Source organism: Corylus avellana, chromosome ca3 (assembly GCF_901000735.1).
Source record: "Corylus avellana chromosome ca3, CavTom2PMs-1.0".
Taxonomy (NCBI): Eukaryota; Viridiplantae; Streptophyta; class Magnoliopsida; order Fagales; family Betulaceae; genus Corylus; species Corylus avellana.
In genome coordinates this window covers 23,471,607-23,484,701 of record NC_081543.1, presented here as the reverse complement: position 1 = coordinate 23,484,701, position 13,095 = coordinate 23,471,607, and positions in this window count along the sequence as shown.

Sequence of the window (13,095 nt, the reverse complement as noted above, 5' to 3'; positions counted from 1 at the left end):
GTTTTGGTAAGTAGAATAGTAAGGGAAGGTAGAATAGTCAATGGTAGGTATAATAGTATTGGTATAAGGAGGGTAGAATTGTAAATGGAATATAGAATAGTCAATGGTAGGTATAATAGTGTTGGTAGGTGGAATAGTAAAATGAGGGTATAATTATAAATGGAAGGTAGAATAGTCAATGGTAGGTATAATAGTATTGGTATAAGGAGGGTAGAATTGTAAATGGAATGTAGAATAGTCAATGGTAGGTATAATAGTGTTGGTAGGTGGAATAATAAAATGAGGGTATAATTGTAAATGGAAGGTAGAATAGTATTTGGTTTTTCCTATAAATAGAACTCTTCCCCTTCACAAATTTCACCACTCCCCTCCCTTCTCTTCCACATATTCTTCCTTCTTCCGCTTTCTACATGGTCTTTCTTTTTTCTGAGAGTGTTTACTCAGAGCAGAGAGAGAAAGGGCGAGACAAAGCGCTGCAAGAAAGAAAGAACACGAGAGATAGCGGATTTGAGAAATTAGTTTCAAAAGATATACTAGTGGTGTTAGTCAGATTGGAGCAACTAGATTCCTTCAGACCACTTTTAGCTTCAGTCTGGAGTAAGTAAATTCGCTACCCCTTCTAAAATTACTTCATGTCATGCTATTTATTCATTCTTTATCAAATTGTAAATGATTATTTTATTTTCCTGTCATGGAGATATGTTGCATGCATGAAGGATTTCTAAAAGAATTATTGTTGTGCCAAATATTACCTAAATTAATAGATAATATTTAGTACAGTTTAACTCGCAAGTGCACAAGATCAAAACAATAGTATAGTGCAGCAAGTACGAGGTCGATCCCAGTGATTTTGTTTTGAATTAATTAAAATATCAAATTGTCATAGATTTAATATTAAGAAAAATAAAAATATATAAAAATAAAGTAAAGGTAAAGGCAGAGCTTTGATATCCACCACTAATCGTACTTAGATAATATAACAATATGCCAATGCTTTAATCATATTATACATATCTAATGTTTGTCAACCTAAGGGCATGGTGTATACTCCTTAAGCTATAGATTTTCCTAAGCAACGAGTTAGGCATAGCGTATACTCTAACTCTTTTCTTTTCTAAGGGATTTAGCATGGTATATACTAAGTTGTTCCCTAGAAAAAAATATACTCTATGCAAATCGACAAACACATGAGGCCTAGGGCATGGACGTATACTCCCAGTTTCCCATGTTGATTAACCCAAGAACCGCGGTGTGGATTCTTTTGTTACTTTTATTAAACCCAGGACTCGGCCATCCTAATTGATTTAACTAACTAGTCCATACCACATGCATATGTTGATCAGGCACACACATATGAGGAATTCATGCAAGCAGGTATTAATCAAGTTAAATAGCATAACAAGATCATTACAAAGGCGCCAATATTGAAATATTAAATAAGCATAATTATGGCTTCAATCTAGCCCTCCTAAAGAGTTAGTTACACATAATGAAAATAAAACTACAAAGAAAAGGGAAAGAAAGAACCGAAAACCGCTCCCAGAAGTAGCCTCCAAATTCCTCTCCCCAAGTTGTGCCTATTCCAAGGATGTTTTTAATTGTGAGGCTTAGCGGTCTATTTATAGGGCTTAGGAGAGTCCTAGAAGCCCTAGTAATCCTAGGAATTTCGGAGATTTAAGTCCAAGTCCAATTGGGATAAAGAAAACCTAAGTCCAAATCGGAATAGGATTCGCCCAGAATTGTGGTCTTAACTTGCGGCATGATTTTGGCCTTGCGGTGCTCTGAATGGGAAAATTCTATTTCACAATGATTTGTAGTATTTTAAGTTACCTTTCCAATACCTCTTGAATCACCGCAATCAGATATCTGAACTGAAAGTTATGGTCAAAATACTGAAAGGTATGCAGAATCCAATTTTGCCTCCAATCCGATATTGACTATTATTTGAGAAATTCCGATTTACACCTTTCCTTTATTGGATTAAACTTAACCATGATTGGCTAAGCTTAACCATATCTTCTAGGTCTTCCCAATTTGCCATTTAAACTTGGAATTTTTTCAGAAACGCTTTATTTTCTTCCAAAAACCTATAAAACAAAGAAAATACAAAAAGGAAGTAAAATGACATAAATTAACGAAACTAAAGGATTAATACATATAAGTTAAGGGCTAAAAGTATGAATATTTTGGCACTTAACAATTATGTAGAAAGTTTCTATTTCTTTAAATGCTTTCTAAATACAACAAATTTATATTTGGAAAAGTTTCCACTTTGAGAAAAGAAAGTTGAGAAATGATGATGATTATAAGAAAGAAAAATGATGATAAACCCTCCTACATGTTGCCCTAAGATGCATCAAAAGAAGTACAAAGAAAAGTACAAGAAATGAGTTAAATGTTTATGAAATGAGGGCACATGTATGGAGGAGAGTATTTTTGGCCCCAAGATAAGTAAGGATGAGAGGAGTTTGGTGCCGATACTCGGATGGAGGCAAAACCACTGAAGGTGGCTATACAAGAAGGTGGTATTCCATCAACATGACCGTTGAGTGCACCAAGAAAGAGTTAATTGACAGTCGGAAACGGCTGAGGCCACAGTTCAGTGCCATGGTCACAAGGACCCGCAACCCTCGTACACATGGGTAACAGTATACATGGGCCCTAATATGAGAAAATGATAATATAATTTCAACGATGATTTACAATGATGATTTATAATGATGCATTATGATGATGATTTATAAAGATGATTTATTATTAGATGTAATAGTATGTATATGCTACGGGAGATGCAACCGTACATACATGTATTATTATGGCTGGATGTATATTTATTTGTGAAAACGATTTTCAAAACTGAGAACAAGGAGTAAAACTATTTATGGTTGGGGATTTTACTTGCTGGGCCTCTTTGGGCTCATTCAGTTTTATTTATTGTTTTCAGGTAAAAAGGACACTGGAATAGGAGGCCGGAATGGGGGCGGGAATAATTATTAACTTTCAAAGTCTTTTCATATCAGTTATTGTAATAATATGATATTCTGCAACTAAAGTTTAATGTTTTAGAATTTCGCTTGTAATAAAATCTCTTAAAGAACGTTTTATATATTTATTGTATCCTTTAAAATCAAGTACTCTGATAGACCTTATAGATCTTTGCAAAAACTTTTGTTGTAAAATAAGAAAAGTGGCAAACTCAACCTTAACGGGCTGGGGATGTTACAGGTGGTTCCGCCTATGAGGTTGGCTACCTGCTAGTTGGCCATGAACCACCCCTTTCTTCTTCTTCTTTTTTATTTTATTTTACTTTTACCATTTTGGAGGTGGTGGCCCTTGGACTACGATCTCCTAACAAAACTACAAAAGAACATCGTTTATTGGTGGAAAGACTACCAACACGAATTGGGTATAACCTATTCTCACTCAGGCCTTGTAGGAGGATTGTCCCTATCTTGTTGGCCTTTACACTCCACAAGAAAATAGGCATCAGTTAAAAAAAAAAAAAAAAAAAAAAAAAATTATCAATACAAAATTTCTAAATGGACAAGAGATTAGTAGACGCAGAAGGACAGTGCAATATTTGTTTTAAATTAAAACAAGTAGAAGGAGTGGAAAAAGATGAAGAGCCAATATAAGCAATTGATAAACCTAAGCCATTGCGAACCGAAATAGTTTCTGGTCCTTGAAAGGGCTCCTGGAGAGACAAGTAACCTAACTCTGCTGTGAGATGGATGATTGCACCAGAATCTGCAAACTATGTCTGATCTTCAGTTACCACTTGCTTATGAGCAACCATAGTCGCCAATTGACCAGGCGGATGTCTTCCTTGATAGGAGTAATCCATCATGTGAAAGCAATCTCGAGCCTATTGACTAAATTTGCCACATATTTGACAAGGGGGGTTGTCAGATTGATGGTTGGGAGGAGCAATGGATGTACCAGCAGATTGGTGATATGTATTTTCTGAAGCACCATAACATGGAGGAGTAGATAGTTAGTGATTGTTGGAAATATGATTTGGATTGAAACTTGGAGGTATGGTATGACCCAGTAGGAGATGTGTTTCGATTAGAAGCAACATTGGATGTACTGCGATATAACTTGGTGTCGTGCGGTGAACTATCAAGAAATAGAAGTAACAGATGTTGTGCCAAATACTACCTAAATTAATAGATAATATTTAGTATGTTTTAACTCGCAAGTGCACAAGATCAAAACAATAGTATAGTGCAGCAAGTACGAGATCGATCCCACGAGGATTGTGATTTTATTTTGAATTAATTAAAATATCAACTAGTCACAGAATTGATATTGTGAAAAATAAATAAAAAGATCTAAAGACAAATGGAAAGGTAAAGGTAGGGCTTTGATATCCACCACTAATCATACTTAGATAATATAACAATATGCCAATGCTTTGATCATGTTATGCATATCTAATGTTTGTCAACCTAAGGGCATGGCATATACTCCTTAAGCTATAGATTTCTCTAAGCAACGAGTTAGGCATGACGTATACTCTAACTCTTTTCTTTTCTAAGGGATTTAGCATGGTGTATTCTAAGTTGTTCCTTAGGAAAGCATATACTCTATGGAAATCGACAAACACATGAGGCCTAGGGCATGGCGTATACTCCCGGTTTCCGATGTTGATTAACCCAAGAACCCGGTGTGGATTACTTTGTTACTTATATTAAACCCAAGACTCGGCCATCCAAATTGATTTAACTAATTAGTCCATACCACATGCATATAATGGCCAGTCACATACATATAAGGAATTCATGAAAACATGAATTAATCAAGTTAAATATCACAACATGATCATCACAAAGGCCCCAATATTGACATATTAAATAAGCATAATTAGGGCTTCAATCTAGCCCTCCTTAAGAGTTAGTTACACATAATGAAAATAAAACTAAAAAGAAAAGGGAAAGAAAGAACTGTAAACCGCTCCTAGAAGTAGCCTCCAATCCTCTCCCCAAAGTTGTCTCTTCCAAGGATTATCTTAATTGTGAGGCTTAGAGGTCTATTTATAGGGCATAGGAGAGTCCTAGAAGCCCTAGTAATCCTAGGAAATTCGGAGTTTTAAGTCCAAGTCCAACTAGGATAGAGAAAACCTAAGTCCAAATCGGAATAGGATTCGCCCAGAATTACGGTCTTAACTTGCGGCGCAATTTTGGCCTTGCGACGCTCCGAATTGGGAAAATGCTATTTCATAATTAATTGTATAATTTTGAATTATCTTTCTAATGCCGCTTGAATCACCTCAATCTAATATTTGAACTGAAAGTTATGATCAATATACAGAGACATGTTCAGAATACAATTTTTCATCCAATCCGATTTGACTTCAATGTGAGAAATTCCGAATTGATCCTTTCCTCTATTTGATTAAACTTAACTATGATTGGCTAAGCTCAACCATATCTTCTAGGTCTTCCCAATTTGCCCTTTAAGCTTGTAATTCTTCTAGAAACGCTTTCTTTTCTTCCAAAAGCCTAAAAAATAAAGAAAGTACAAAAGGAAGTAAAATGGCCTAATTAACAAAAACCAAAGGATTAAAATATGCAAGTTAAGGGCTGAAAATATGAATATTTTAACACTAATCAACAGATAATTGAGAGAAAAATTCTCTTATGAACTTCATTCAATTAATGATTTTTGTACATTTACAGTATATATAGTATACACTAACTGCTGACTACATAACAATAAGTTGTTATTTACGAACCAATCTTAACAGAAAGAATAACAGCTTTAACCATCCTAAACTCAGCAGCTTCATCGCTTCAATGTTTTCAGACTATTACGAGTGTGATCGATCACATTGCATGAAGGCGATCGATCGCACTACCCGAGAGTTTTTGTTTCTTCTCTGCTAGTGCAATTGATCGCACTTATTAACAGTGCGAGATCGCGCTCGATCGCAGTTACAGAAACTCAAAATACTTTGAGCTCCTGATACTCCCCCTCAAGATGGATGGTGAAGATCTAGTCCAGACATCTTGGACAATAAATCAATAAACAAAGCAGAACCAAGAGGTTTGGTGAAGATAACTGCCAATTGATGATTAGAGGGAACATGCAAAGTCTTGAGTAGCCCCAACTGAATTTTCTCACGAACCAAATGACAGTCAATCTCTATGTGTCTGGTTCATTCATGGAAAATAGGGTTTGTTGCAATATGGAGAGCTGCCTTGCTATCACAGAAAAGTAATGCTGGTTTCTGATAAAGAGCTTGCAAATCATCCAAGAGAGAAAACAACCATGTTAGCTCACAAGATACGGCAGCCATAGATCTATACTCAACTTCAGCTGATGATCTGGAAATGGTTTGTTGCTTTTTGGATCTCCAGGATATCATAGAGTCACCATTGAATACACAGAAACCTATGATGGACCTTCTAGTGTCAGGGCAACCAGCCCAATCAGAATCAGAGAAAGCCTTAACCTTGAAATCTGAGATAGCTGGAAAGAATAGTCCTTGTCCTAGAGCAGACTTTATGTATCTTAAAATGCTATGAGCTGCATCTAAATGAGGTTGGCAGGGTTTATCCATGAATTGACTCAATGTTTGAACTGAGTAAGACAAGTCTGGTATAGTCACTATCAAGTAAAGCAACCATCCAATAAGACGTCTATAGCTTGTTGGATCATCTAATAAAGGACCATTATCTTTGGACAACTTCACATTTTGCTCCATTGGAAACTTAGTTGGTTTAGAAGCTAATAAACCAGACTCTTGTAGCACTTCTAGGGCATATTTCCTTTCAGAAATAGAAATTCCTGATTTGATCTAGCAATTTCCAAACCTAAGAAAACTTTTAAAGTCCCCAAATCTTTGAGATGGAATTTCTCATTGAGAAGTGTCGTCAGAACCTTGACTCCTGCAGCATCATTGCTTGCAATTGCAATGTCATCAACGTATACCAATAGAGCAACATAAGAAGACCCTTGAAATCTAGTAAAAAGGGAGTAATCTGACTTTGCTTGGGTGAAACCAACACTAAGGATTGTGGTAGAAAGTTTAGCAAACCACTGTCTTGAGGCTTGTTTAAGGCCATATAAAGACTTGGGGAGTAATCTAACTTTGCTTGGGTGAAACCAAGACTAAGGATTGTGGTAGAAAGTTTAGCAAACCAATGTCTTGAGGCTTGTTTAAGGCCATATAAGACTTGGTTAATCTACACACCTTAGACTCCCCCTTAATGCTGAATCCAGGTGGCATGGTCATGTAGACTTCTTCATCAAGATCCCCATGAAGAAAGGCATTGTTCACATCCAATTGATGGAGAACCCAACCTTTTGCAGCTGCAATGGCTAATAGAGTTTGGACAGTGGCCATCTTTACCACAGGAGAAAACGTCTCATGATAATCCAATCCTTCACTTTGAGTATAACCCTTGGCAACCAACCTTGCCTTATACCTTTCAATGCTACCATTAGCATTATGTTTGATTTTGTATACCCATTTACAACCAATGGGATGTTTATTGGGAGGCAAATCAGTAACAACCCATGTCTTGTTCTCCTCAAGAGCTTCTATCTCCTTTTTTCATGGCATCTCTCCATTCTGGACTAGAAACAGCTTGGTGACAAAATTGTGGTTCAACATGTGATGAAATAGACAAGCAAAAATGTTTATGATTCAAAGATAAACGATCATAAAAGAGAAACGATGACAATGAATGAGGAATACCTGAAATAGCAGAAGAATCATGAACCATTGAATTAGAAAGGGATGGAGAAGTAGCCAAGTGACACTGATAATCTTGCAAATAACAAGGAGTTTGTTTCATCCTGGAAGATCTTATAGGTTGAAGTGTGGTTTGAGGAGAGTGATTGACGTTAATGGTAGGATTTGAATGGGAAGTATTGGAATCAAAATTCAAATCAGCAGGAAACATTTACAGAATCAGAAGAACATGAATTTGGAGATTGTATATTATCAGGAAAACTTGAATTTTGAGATTGAATGTCATTTGTTAAAACAGAGTGATCAATATTAACCAAATCAGTATTAATGGTTGGAATGGACCTATAACTAAAACAACCATCTGCATTTGGATTAGAAAGATTGGAAGCATATGAAAAAATGGTTTCATGAAAAACTACATTTCTAGAGACAAAAACAGTATGTGTAGAGAGGCTATAAAGTTTATAACCTTTCATTGCATATGGATAACCAATAAAGATTGATGGAATAGCTCTAGGATCAAACTTAGTTCTGTTTCTGGTTAAGGTAGAAGCATATGCTAAGCAACCAAAAACTCTAAGATGAGAATATGATGGGGGTTATGAAAAAAGAAGTTCATGAGGAGACTTATTTGCTAAATGAGGAGTAGGGATTCGGTTTATAAGGTGTGTGGCAGTAAGAATACAATCCCCCCAAAAAGATAATGGAAGATGAGCTTGAAACCTTAGAGACCTAGCTACATTTAAGAGGTGTTGATGTTTTCTTTCAACAATAGAATTTTGTTGGGGTATCTCAACACAACTGAGTTGATGTATGGTTCCTTGTTTAGAAAAGAAATCATTCAATTTAAATTCAGAACCATTGTCAGATCGTACACATTTGATTTTGGAATTATATTGAGTTTGGACCAAATGAAAGAAAGATTGAAGAATAGTTCTAGTTTGTGACTTATTTTGTAACAGATGAACCCAAGTAAATCTGCTATAATCATCCACAATAGTTAGAAAGTAACTAGAACCACTTATTGATTTGGTAAAGAAAGGTTCCCAAATGTCACAATGTATCAAATCAAATGGGGAAACAGAAATAGGAGAACTTGAAGGAAAAGGTAACCTATGTTGTCTAGAAAGTGGACAGATAGTACAAACATGTTTAGAATCAAAAGAAATTTTAGGTACAATGCTATTCAACAATTGTAATCTAACAATGGAAAGATGACCTAATCTGCAGTGCCACACATCAGTAGAAGGTATTGCTGTTTGGGTGGAAGAAACATTGGAAAGTAAGTGAGGTGATGAAACCAATCTCTCATGTTGTTGCAGTAAAAGAAATAATCCACCTTGCTCCTTACCCACCCTAATCTTTTTCCAATGGTGTAGATTCTGTATAAAACAAAAATCAGCAAGAAAGATAAGGTAACAATGCAATTTCTTTATGAGTTTACTAGCAGAAATCAAATTAAAAGAAAAGGATGGAACAAACAAAACATCAGTGAGCATAAGACTCTCTGAAAGTTGGACAATACCTACATGTGTAATAGAAACAATAGAACCATTTGGTAATTTGACATGAGTGGAAACGACAGCAGAAATAGAAGTAAACAATTACAAAGAACAAACCATACGATCTGTGGCACCCGTGTCAATGATCCAAAGGTTGTGTTTTGGATCACTATGAATGGAAGGGTGAATTGTGCTAGCAGAAAAACATAATGTTTAAAATCAAGATCAATAATAGAAGATCAACTTGTCATCATTGAAAAAGGATGATCATGATTATGCACACAACTAATTATGTTTTTCAGAGGCTGGAGATGATAAGCGTCGAATGTTGCACATTCATGTTAATTCCTTAGCATTGTTATTTGTTTGATTTTTTTTTGTTTTTGTGTTTTCATGTGTTTAATAAAGATACAAGAAAATCATTGTTTTTGGGCTCAAAATGCAGTTTACTGTAGCGGATTCACTGTAGCAGTTTATGGTAGCAGATTCACCGTAGCGGTACTGTAGCAATTTTACTATAGCGGAGTTACTGTAGCAAAGTACTGTAGCACATTACTGTAGCTATAGTACGCTGGAGCGCACACGCGCAGCAGAGGCAAAATGGAGTCCGAAATTGATACGGAAAGTTTTTCTAGGTCTCCCAATCCGACTAGGAGACTGAATTACGATTTTTTGGGATTCCTAAGGCTTTTAGGGTTCTCCTAATCCCTATAAATAGGTCTCTAAGCATTGAGAAAAGAATACACGCCGCTTCCTAGAGCTAGAAATCAGAAAATTGTCTTTGGAGCTTAGAAGATCATGAGCGGCTAAACCCCTTCGTGGGGTGTTGATGTACCCTATCCAAGCACAATGGTTTGATTGTATTTAATTTCTAGAATTTCAATTTATGCTTGCTGATTGTATAACTATGAGAATTGCTACCTTTTGATTCTGTTCTTAATTATTAAATGCAATTGTTTTTAAATTCCAAAATCAATATTTGTGAAATTCTTCTCTTGTCTTAGAAAGTATTTTACTTTTGTTGATCTCAAATCATTTTTGTTTTCTGTGATTATGAGGATGATGATTATACAATGGGTTTAATTGACATATAATCAATAGGATTTGATAGGCCATGCCTAGGGAAGACGGATTGTACTACACCATAGTTTAGTGTAATTTAGGTAGACAATCCGTGCCAACCGAAGATGGGTTACACTTATTCATTGATTATATGTATCCTGTTAAAGAATTTGATAATTTATACCTAGGGAAGACGGGTTGTACCGCATCTTAGTGGTTACGTGGACGATCCGTGCCAACCGAAGATAGATTATGCTTATTCTTTAATAAGGTAGTTTCTTGTTTATTTATAACATGCATAGAATGAATTTTTGGGATTAATTATGATTAGCCATTGCTGTGCGGATAGATGTGAAGTCAATACCCTACACTCTTTCTCTTATTTTAAATCTCTTTTATTTTCATGCACTTTACTTTTAAAGAAAATCAAATCAATTCTCTTTTTAATTAAGTTAATTTTAATCTTTCAAATTTTGATAATAAAACCCTTGCAGTCCTTGAGGTTCGACACCCTCAATATAGCCGTATCCTACAAAGATTCGTCCTATTGCAAGTGGTTATTTTTATAATTGATATTTTTGGTCACAAAAATATCACATCAATTTTTGGTGCCGTTGCCGGGGACTGCTTAACGGTTTTGTTGTCAAATTTTAAGGATTGATTTTAGCTTAATATTAATTTTTCGGCTTTAAGTTGATAACTTTAATTATGTTGTGTTTTATTTTTATTTTTATTTTATTTAAGAAATTGCAAACAGGTCCGTAGCTCCCTTCTCTGTGACTGCGATCGAGCGCAGATTGCGTGCGATCGAGCGTACGAACACAATTCAGTAGGAATCAAGCCAGCAGCGCTCGAGCCTTCCCCTCCTGCGCTCGTACCCATCTGCCGCACTATGCTCGAGCGCACCCTACCGTTCGATCGAGCGCATTTGCGGCAACCTGCATCCAAAACCCTAAGTGCACCTAAGGGCTGTTTGTGAGTTCTTATTTTTATTTATTTTTATTTTTCTGTTGTTATTTTATATTAATTCTATTAGTTTAGGTCATGTGGGGAGGCATTCCAACACGCCATGGACCATGTTCATATTGCTATAGTCCTTATCATCATGTTAGAGATTGTCCAACAGCAGGACAATTTTCTAATTATTCTTATAAGCATATGAACAGACTGTTCTCTAGACCGGGGAATGACCTTTATTCTGGTCCCTATAACCCGGCATGGAGCAACCAGTCCAATCTCTCATGGCAAGCTCAAGCTCCTGGGAATTATACTCCACAACGTCATGAACTGTACCATCATGCATATCCGTAGTTAAATGATCAATCATATTCCCCTCAATATCAAGCAACACCACTGTAAAAATACCAGGCCGCACCACCTCCCTCAGATTCTAATTTTGAGGATTGGATGCTAAAAATAATGAGTGAGCTAGCGGGCAAGATAAAGCAGACGGTGAAATCTCAATAGGACATGGTGACCTCTCAATCCATTGCTAAGATAGAAGCTTACGAAGAGGAGCCATCTCCCATCTGTTGGCTTCCACAACATCAATATCAAGAGGAGCCAACTCCCATCTACTGTCCTTCACAACAACAATACCAAGAGGAGCCACCTCCGCTGTTAGATGCTGATTTTCAAAATATGATGTTGAAGATTTTCAGTGAAGTAAAGGAGACGAATCAGATTGTGAAGTCTCAACAGGAACTTTATACCCCTCAATTCTTCGCCGAGATAGACGCCAAGATGGAAGCTCATGTTGAACAAATCATCAACCACCTCAATAGGATGGAAGAAGAAGAGTTTCAAAGTCAACCGGTGGCCAATCCTGATGGACACTACATGGAGGAAGAAAGTACTTCTTGTTATAAGCAAGCTATCACCACACTGAGGAGTGGAGAGCTGGTCGAAAACCCCATGGAAGAAAGGAAGGTGGAGCAAATTGAGGTCCCACATGATCTACATTGGGAAAAAAGCAAGGAAGCAAGCACTAAGGTTTCTTCACCATCACCACCTATTCCCGAGATGCCATATGAGCCTCAAGCCCCTATTCCAGGTAATCTGAAATCTTCATTTTTTGGGACAGATGACACTATCCCGGTCATTATTTCTTATGACTTACCAAGAGGCCAGGAGGGTAGTCTGTTAGGGCTGTTAGACAAGCAAAAAGAGACCATCGAGGTAGAAAAACTCCCCAAATATTCTCCCCATTTTATTCCAATTCATGATTCCTTTTCGGATGAGAAATTGTTTGGAAATACTCAGAAAGATCTACCTCGATATGCTGACACTTGGAATTACCCATTTGTGGGTAAAATTTATTCTCTTTGGTCTAAAAGAAGAAAAGATTGGTGCTTCAAATTTAAACTTAAGGGTCAGAGAACACTGCACGCATCAAGGATGTGGATTCTGTTGACTTGGCAAATTCCATATATTTTGACTAGATGAGTTAGTTTCATAGGATCGAGCGCAGGCCCTGTGCGCTCGACTCCTCATTCCACCAGGGTACATGATCTCCATCCAGGTTTACTTTATCCATTGTTGTTTCATTCCTTGATTATATTTTTACAACAACGTGTGCACTTGATTGGTATTTGGTTGGAGTATCACTTTGTTTTTCAGGACATGTGTTTTTCCATTCAAGTTTGGGGGTATGGTGTGCCCACATCCGCTCATTCAGGTATTCCTATACTCTTGATCTTGTTCTTTAGTTCTATACATACATTGGGGACAATGTATGATTCAAGTTTGGGGGTATGGAAAAACAAAACATGGTCCATTTTTGTTGTCATTTCATTCTTATGCATATGGTTGAGCTTTGATTCTGGTTTA